The sequence below is a fragment of the Habropoda laboriosa genome, unplaced genomic scaffold (assembly GCF_001263275.1).
Source record: "Habropoda laboriosa isolate 0110345459 unplaced genomic scaffold, ASM126327v1 scaffold323, whole genome shotgun sequence".
NCBI lineage: Eukaryota > Metazoa > Arthropoda > Insecta > Hymenoptera > Apidae > Habropoda > Habropoda laboriosa.
Genome location: NW_017100430.1, coordinates 115,281 through 124,848, shown reverse-complemented (window position 1 = coordinate 124,848; position 9,568 = coordinate 115,281). Strand labels below are relative to the sequence as shown.

General features: G+C 31.1%; 1 protein-coding gene across 1 annotated transcript in view; it reads left to right on the top strand.

Annotated features, from left to right (window-relative positions):
• Window positions 1–1,291: 1,291 nt before the first annotated feature.
• The window catches only part of LOC108575753 (estradiol 17-beta-dehydrogenase 11-like), a 12,493-nt gene continuing 4,216 nt past the window's right edge, over window positions 1,292–9,568 (top strand). Inside the window, exons 1-2 of the mRNA XM_017938646.1 lie at window positions 1,292–1,351; window positions 2,171–2,345. The gene's annotated coding sequence lies outside the window, so the exon portion shown is untranslated. The remainder of the gene's footprint in view (window positions 1,352–2,170; window positions 2,346–9,568) is intronic.

Genomic DNA, 9,568 nt, shown 5'->3' with positions numbered 1-9,568 from the left:
AAAATTCCAATTTCAAATTTAATAATTAAAATTCTGAATTTTCTCATTTTTCCTTTGAACAACTAATAAAGAATATTAAATATTCAAAACTGAAAATTCCAATAATTCTGAATTTTCTTACTTTTCTTTTGAACAATTAAGAAAGGATATTAAATGTTCAAAATTGAAAATTCCAAATTCAAATTTACCAATTAAAATTCTGAATTATTTAATGTTTCCTTTGAACAATTAAAAAATTGAAATATTGGAAAAATGATTTAATTCTATTTTTAATGCAATCTGTGACGCATTTTCTCTTAAACAACATGCTGAATCACTTGACTTGATCGTCTGCTTACCATTTCCACTTCATCTTATTCTAAATATCAAGATCATAGTCCACAATAATAATTTTTATTCGATAGAATCTAACATAAATGACTATTCCTTAGTAAGCAATGAAATAAGGCCTGTCTAATCGAACAAAGATAGAATCACTCAATAAATTACAATATTGAACAATTTATTCAGTATAATCTTCGATCCAATCGACTTCTAAATCACCAACTACCATAATGTCGAACAAATTCTATCCTAAACACTAATTTATCACTTGCAAGTACATTATATCCATCTAACACCCATTATTTCACTCACCTTGAGTGATTAACTCCACTTTTTACAATTTTTTTAATTGTAATATCAAAATACACGATTACTGCTCAATTTTTCATAAATAAAATAAATTTATCAAATTCCATTTGATGCAATTAATCGCCTTAATTTCTAAACAGCTCATATCACAAAATAAATTCACTTGTAGAATATTTATTTGACAACATACGTGGACTTTTCTTTTTATTTATTTATTTATTTCCACGATTATGGGCCCACTTGTATACAAAACAATACATACAGTGAGCAGATAAAATATCGATAGTAAAGTGAGAATAAAGAAAAATTGAACGACAAATTAATTTGAATGATTTTGGTTCATTTAAACGTGTGAGCGGGTCGTTCTTAGTCAGTTTAGACAAAAAAGCAGACAACATCGAGAAGGAGCATAAAGATGATGGCCTTGCTGCTCTGGCTGCTTTTGCGTCAAGATTTTCAAACCCGTATTCAGTTAAGTTCAAGCTGCTCTAGCAATCGAACTTCCTCTCATACTTCTCGAGAATCCTCTAAAGTTCCTCTAGTGTGGTTTTCGGTGCAATTTTCACTCTTTTCGAAAGCTAGATTCCAGTGATTATCAGTTGATGTTCGCTTTCTACTCTTCCCTGTCCCTTAGTTCCAACAATACAACCGTTAAACTAATAATTCGTGGATAAAACAATTTCACTTGCACAGTGTATGCTTAAAATAGTGTCACAAGGTGTGTGATTAATTCTCAAATTAGAATATTTCGTATCGGTGAATGATTTTCAACAAAAAGTGAATTTTTTCTTCACCTTTCCTCTCGACTCTTATCTTCAATGTTACAACGATTGAATTAACAATTCACGAATAAAGCAGTTCCAGTTGTGCTATTCAAATTGTGTGACTTAGCTGGAATTCAAAATATTCTCATCGGTGAATGATTTTTATCGGGAAGTGAATTTTTCCTGCGATCTTCCCGTTCAATTCTTAGCGACAGAAAAACGTATTTGTAATTGCAGCGTGGATTTTACAAGAACAGAGAAATTTTTGAAGTTTAGTCTCGAGGCATCGATAAGTGAAACTCAGATATTTGTCTTTCGTGAATTTCAGGCTTGATTCTTGGAATTTTCAGTGCAGAAACAGTTTCGAGGCTCGTTTAACCAGTTTCTTTCTTTTTTTTTTTTTTATAAAAACCGTAATAATTTCAATATTGTACCAATAGAATGATTACTAATTGTACTAAGGACAGTCATAAAGCGAAGTCCACCTTGAAACGAGATGAACCGGAATTTACGCTATAAAATTGGATTAGAATCTCTTTACCTTGAACCGAGAACTGAAAAAAAAAGAATCATGTCTGCATATAACAACACTGCTTTTTGTTACTTCGTTGCACAACTAAAAATCGTATTGTCATTGTTAAAGAAGATATAATTAAGACAAGAGTACGTGAGGGAAAATTTATGGCTGTTTAGGAGGCTAGGTTTAAATGAGAATTGAAAATAGAAAAAGAAATATCGTGAGATGCGTTGAAATGGTGGAAATGAATTTTCAGCGGAAGTAAAGAAGACGTGAACCTCTATGGCAATGTAAAGCTTCTTGTTTGACTTCGTAGCTTTACCGTTGAGCACCAACGATCCCAATCTTCATGGTGAACGCTGGAGTCAGTGGTTCGTAACATCAACGAGACTTCTTGGATTCTTCGTGTCACAACTCACGGCAAGTTCAAGGTATGTCCATTCATTTTCAGGCTTTTCAGGTGTTCTCGAAAGAGGAAGAATTGAAATAAACAAAATTGGATATGAGTGTGGCATAAGAAGTGCTGTTTGAAAGTTTCGTAATGCTTGAATTTTACGAATTTTCAAATCTGAGAATTCAAAGAGTTGTGAATTTTAGAATATTTCAATTCATAAATTTGCAAGTATCGGAATTTTCCAATCTCCAATTTGCGAATCTTGAAATCCTCAAACTCCAAATTTACAAATTCTTAAATTCTCAATTCCCAAATTTGCGAATTTTGAATCTTCAATTACCAAATTTGCGAATCTTGAATCTTCAGTTCCCAAATTTGTGAATGTTGAAATCCTCAATTCCCCAATTTGCAAATATTGGAAGTCTACAATCTCCAAATTTGCAAATTTGAAATTCTCAATTACCAAATCTGTAAATTTTTAAATCATCAAGTTCCCCAATTTGCAAATTCTTAAATTCTCAATTCCCAAATTTACGAATTTTGAATCTACAATTACCAAATTTGCGAATCTTGAACCTTCAGTTCCCAAATTTGTGAATGTTGAAATCCTCAATTCCCCAATTTGCAAGTATTGGAAGTCTACAATCTCCAAATTCGCAAATTTGAAATTCTCAATTACCAAATCTGTAAATTTTTAAATCATCGAGTCTCCAAATTTGCGAATTTCCAAACTCTCAATTCCCAAATTTACGAATTTTCAAATCCTCAAATTTCCAAATTTATAAGTTTTGAAATTCTCCAATCCCCAGATTTTCGAATTTGGAAATCAAACGATTTTCATGACTTCCCGTCTAACGTTTATATCTCTTTTCCATGAAAATTTCTGTCATCGTCCAAAAAAACCTTACAAAGAAAACCTTTTATTCAACTAAATCATGCTAATCCTCAGTTCCTTTTCCTTCTACAACAAAGGATACATCGTGATTCACTTCAGGAAGTATCAAACTCCATCTACAGGCTGAATAACATCATCAAACAGTAAAAACCATGACGGAACCATAAAACAGTTCGTGTCAAAAGCGCTACAAAGATCTTACGTCACTTCTGGAGCAATGACCATTAATGTATTCACAGCCATAAATGAGTTTGAGACATTTCCTAACCGTGAATAATAAATACATAAACTTAAATTATTTCACACTCTTTTCAAATTTCACTTGAGAAAATAAGTTATTATATAAGGTAGTGGTAATTAAAAAAGAGAAATATATCGTTAGTATTAAAAAAAAAAAAAATCTAATTAGAATCTATTATGTAATAGAAAGAAAGCGATATTAATTGCATTTACAACTGGAGCAATATGATGTTATACCTTTAAGTATTCTGCATATTCTTTATTATCAATTTTATTACCCTGGTAGTCTAACGAGATCATTTCTCTTCCTGTTACACTAGAAGTTTATTACAATTGAAAATGGCACAGGATTAATTTACCTCCAGTATTGCCTTCATTCTTACCAATGGAAACCAATTAACTTTAATTATCTACCTCTTTATTACATAGAACCCCCATTATTACTCTAATTATGCGTCTCAATTTCGAACAAAGAAATATTCACTATTTGGAAATTAGGAAAATCCTCTACAGCATTAAAGGAGACCAATTGTGTCACCCGTTACAATTTATAATATAATTTACTACCTTTTTCTTAAAAAATTCGTGTTATTTACAAATTATTATTGTAACTAATTACTAAAACACTAAAAATCACCGTTAACTTGACAAGAAATTGTATGATCTCATTCTACTTTATTTAAAGAAATTTTAATTCCCGAGATTAACCCTACTTCGTTCTTCCGTTCGATTACACACTTGAGATTTTTTGGGTCAAAAAAAAAAAACTCGAAAGATCTTATGTGTAATAATTTTTGTTACCAGCACGTCATATGTACCTGCCACAAAAAACTTTTAATGTAACGTTAAGGGAACATAAACTTGATAACAGCAGAAGTTATCAAAAAGAATAAGAAGGCGACGGTTCCAAAGAGACCCGAAGACATCGCGCTAGGGTTAAATAAAAATAAATGCATAAAAGTAAATGTAAATTGTAATTCTCAGATTCACGCTATTTCTTGCCAGGAATACTAATTTCTTCCACAATCGATGTGATTTACAAACGACAGAAATACGAATGGTATATATTTAGACAAGTTATCAACTTTGTCACGAGGTAACGAGTTAATGATATGGTACACTGCTGTCCATAAGTATTAGGACACCTGTTACGTTGGTGCAGAAAGTATTAAATGATTTAAATTACATTTCTTCGTCAAAGTTAGTATCGTATATCATATGACGTGTAGTCTCGCAAATTACTTCCACAATTTTATTTATTAAATCATATCGTCAAATTCAATTTAATGTAACTATTTCATTTAACGATATACCGGGTGTCCCAAATTTTTTCGATCAAACTTTGCCAGTGTATTCTATGGGTATAAATAAGAAGGAAATGTGATGTAAACATATGTCGTTTGAAGCTTTGTTAAGAAGTTATAGCAATAATACGAAATACGAAGGGAAAGGTAACGGATGTGAGGTTATGATACAAAATAGGAATAGATCAGCGGTATGTACACCTGTTTAGTCTGTTTATGCGAACTGTGTTTACGATTTGAGATCGTTGAAAGTGTTGAATGTAACTTTCCCCAGTATCGTTCGTTTTTTTCTATCATAATAACCGCAAGTTCGTTACCATTCCCTTCGTATTTCGTATTTTCGTTATAACTTGTTAACAAAGCTTCAAACGACCTATGTTCATATAACATTTTCTTCTTACTTACACCCATAGAATATACTGGCAAAGTTTAATCGAAAAAATTTGGGACACCCGGTATATGTGTATGTTAAGGTCTTTTACGATATTTTCTAAAAACAGCATATTTACAATTTTATATAGAAATTTCGGATTGTTTAACGAAAATATTGTACCACCAACTGTGAAACGAAGCTATTCAAATGCTAGAACTTCAAAAATTCTCCGCGCACCTATGTATTTAGTTGTGATTGTGAAATAAAAATTCGAACTCGTGTCTGAAACGAGTGATCTGCAGTGAAATGGTTAAATTACATTTCTTCACCAGATTTAATAACACATATCAGTAGAAATGTATTACGAGTTTCGAAGTTGAATAATTTTGTAACGTCCCATTCGCTTCAGATTTGTGAAAGAGTCTCAATACTTATGAACAGGAGTGTAGCTTTTATCCAAGAACGCTGTTCGTTTTCCTAATTATCGTAGATCTCATTACGAGCGGTGTGTGTCGGTGAGCACAAGTTTACCTTGAGGAAAGCTGAAGAATCGAGGAGCAAGTTCACGACAAACTTCTACGTGGAGGTTTGTGCACGCTTATATCACGACACCAGCGGATTACCAAGTCGATCGAGAAGTCACTGACACCAAAGGCATAAACGTGTTCTCTGCACTACTGCATGGATGCAGTCATGAAGAAATCTGGCTGATCCGTTTAAAACTATAGAAGTTTCATTTGTTTCTGTCATAGGAAGTGCATCATTGGAGTTGGAATTTTTATTTATTCTTTGGAGAATTGTGGATATGTAAAAATATATTAGTTGAGTTTTTCTTGTAGATAGGTACGAATTTTTATTTTTTTCCCTTTTCTGAGAGATAGATCATTAAAGCTGGAATTTTTATTTATTCTTTGAGGAATTGTGGATTTTTAGAAATATGTAAGTTGAGTTTCTCTTATAGATAGGTATGAATTTTTATTTTTTCCCTTTTTTGAGAAATAGATCATTAAAGCTGGAATTTTTATTTATTCTTTGAGGAATTGTGGATTTTTAGAAATATGTAAGTTGAGTTTCTCTTATAGATAGGTATGAATTTTTATTCTTTTCCCTTTTCAAGAAGTAGATTAGTAGAGTTGGAATTTTTATTTATTTCTTGGAGAATCGTGGTTCTTTAGGGATATGGAGCTTAAATTTTTATTTATCTTTTTAAGGCTATACAATTTTAAGAATTTAGAATTAATCCTTTGAAACTGTAAAGCATTCTTTTTTTCTTTTCATTCTTTCTTTAGAGGAATTTTTGTTTTGTTTGTTAGTATATTTGTGATTGAAAATTAGCTAATTGAAGGAATTTAGGTGAAATTCCAATCCCTACTATGCGACATTGAATTTAAACGGAGTTACATATACATATATAAAATTCCAGAATGTACAAATCAAAAAATGCACGTTTTAGCGATAAATTCTATTAATTAAGTGTTTCGTAATAGGTACGCAAATTCATCTTAGGCCATTAAGTACATGTTCTACTGCTTTCGTGAAATTTTTAAGATGTACATTTTAATGAAACCAGTTAAACAGTAAAATAGTATTAGGTATACTAGAAGTGTATGCATAATTAAGCCTAATATTATGCTATCAACAGGCTTGCCCAAACTTGTTTCGCTGGTTGAACTATCTTTACTTTAATTTATGTACATTATGTGCCTGTGTACATATATTGGAAATCTTTAGTTACACAATTCTGAATTTAAAATTAAAAATTCAGATTTTTACTTGAAAGTTCAAACATTCAAACTTTAAGCATTCAAATTTCAAGCACTCAAATTTCAAGTATTCGAATTTTAAACATTCAAACTTTACACATTCAAATTTCAAGCACTCAAATTTCTGGCATTCAAGTTTTTGGTATTCACATTTTTAGCATTCAAATTTCAAATATTCAAAGTTTAAAGATTGAAATTTTAAGCACTCAAATATCTTGCATTGTAATTTCTGGCATTCAAGTTTTTGGTATTCACATTTTTAGCATTCAAATTTCAAGTATTCAAAGTTTAAACACTCAAAGTTTAAGCATTCAAATTTCAAGCACTCAAATTTCAAGTATTCGAATTTTAAACATTCAGACTTTACACATTCAAATTTCAAGCATTCAACTTTCTGGCATTCAAGTTTTTGGTATTCACATTTTTAGCATTCAAATTTCAAATATTCAAAGTTTAAAGATTGAAATTTTAAGCACTCAAATATCCTGCATTGTAATTTCTGACATTCAAGTTTTTTGTATTCACACTTATAGCAGTCAAATTTCAAGTATTCAAAGTTTAAACATTCAAACTTTAAGCATTCAAATTTCAAGCACTCAAATTTCAAGTATTCGAATTTTAAACATTCAAACTTTACACATTCAAATTTCAAGCACTCAAATTTCTTGCATTGTAATTTCTAGCATTCAAGTTTTTGGTATTCAAATTTTAGACATCCAAGCTTTAGGCATTCAAATTCCAAACATTCGAGCTTTAAACACCGAGATTTCAGACATTCAACTTTCAAGTATTCAAAATTGAAATACTCAATTTTCAAACTCGAGCATTCAAGATTCATACCTAAATATTCAAGTTAAATAATCCAAATTTCTTCTATTCAATGGAATTTCTTTCTCAACTTCTTATCCATCATATCACCACTTCTTTGCAGCCAAAAAAAAAGGACAACTTTAAATTTCATTCAAGCGAGGGAACGCTCGCCAAAAACTCGTACTAATCAACTTTCATCCTTCTTCCGCCTTCGTTGATCCACGATATCGATGTAATAATTCGGTCAGGCCTCGCACACGAATAAAAAGAATTTACCGTAGATTGAACGTTTTGCTTATATTGCAAAGAAGCAAAATAAAAAGAAAAGAAAAAAAGGCAAAGTCAGACATGCGGAAGAAATTAACGGGGCGTGCAACCATTCTAGCACGTGCATCGAGTCAAATTCTACGCCTATATGCAATCATTCTGTCCTGGTGAACGCTTTCACGTAATGATAATGTTATGCAACAGGAACAACGATTTTTCCATTTATCATACTCCTATGTTTACGCGACACGGGCCACGTGTTTTCTCCAACAATCCAGCGCGCAGGTTCACCCTATTATCTCCAGGGAACTGTATCTCATTTTATTGTTTACTGTTTCGTGAAAGTTTCGCCTGGAATTTCCAACGATACCGATTTTCACAAAACCATCGTCGAATGTGAAGGACTTTTATAGCGTGGAATCATTCGATGCAAGGTGCAGCCATTTTTAATTTGTAGTTAATGAAAATTTTTATTACTTTTATTATCTTATTTTTTATAACTTTATATTGTCACAAATGTGAATAATTCTTTCACCGTGAAAGTATGTTAAATTTGTAATTAATGAAAATTTTGTATTTCAAAAGTATAGACGACATTGTGCTATTTTGTAGAAGATTGTAACGAAAATTTTGAAATTGTGTTTATACATATTTTTCAGTGTGAAATTTTTTAATTCCACTGTAAAATGATGTTCTAATTCGTAGTTACTGAGAATTTTCATTACCGAAGTATAGATTCTCTGGATGATTGTAAGGAAGTGTTTGAAATTGTTTTTTACATGTGAACAATTTCTTACTGTGAAGTGATTTTTCATTTTCTAATTGGTGACAATTTTTATAGAGGACACCGTGTTATTTTGTAAAAGACTAAAGAAATTTTTGAAATTTTTTTCAAATACGAATAATTTCCTATTTGAAAGTTCGATAATTAATATTGTACCAGGAGGAATTCTCTGTTATTATATAATTAAATGGATTGAATTCCTGAAAATGATTTTTGAGAACAGTATGTAAAAGCGTAATATAAACTTGTCACATATATCTGCAATTTTATTGTTCAAATTTAATCGTTGAAAAGGGTATCTTATTTTATCCTCTATCGTTCTGTGAGACTTTCTTATGCAATTCGACGGTTGAAATCTCTCAGAGTATCTCTTTAAACTACTTCCTGATAACAAGTAACTACAGTTATTATAATTTTCGATGGTGAAAAATTGAAGTTTTGGTAGGTTACGTAAAATGCAGAGATTTAAAAAAATGACGGTACACACGATTGTGAAATATGGTGGTGCACGTGATTATGAAATATGGTGGTGTATACACACCTTTCGTGGCATGTTTAATAACACCAGTTTCGTTGTATGCCCTGTTAATGGCGTTCTGAGTCAGAGAAAAACAATAAAAGAAGGGTTAGCACGATCTCGTCGAGACTAATGAGTTTTCCCTATGCTTTCCAATCATATTTCTACGAAAATACGTATTTTTATTTTATATCCTCAAGAGATTAGTGATATTCCCATTTTTCTTCAACAAACTCAAAAAAAGAAAAACCAAAAATTATTCTTTTACAAAATTAACAAATAAAAATTCTTCATCAACAAAATTAAC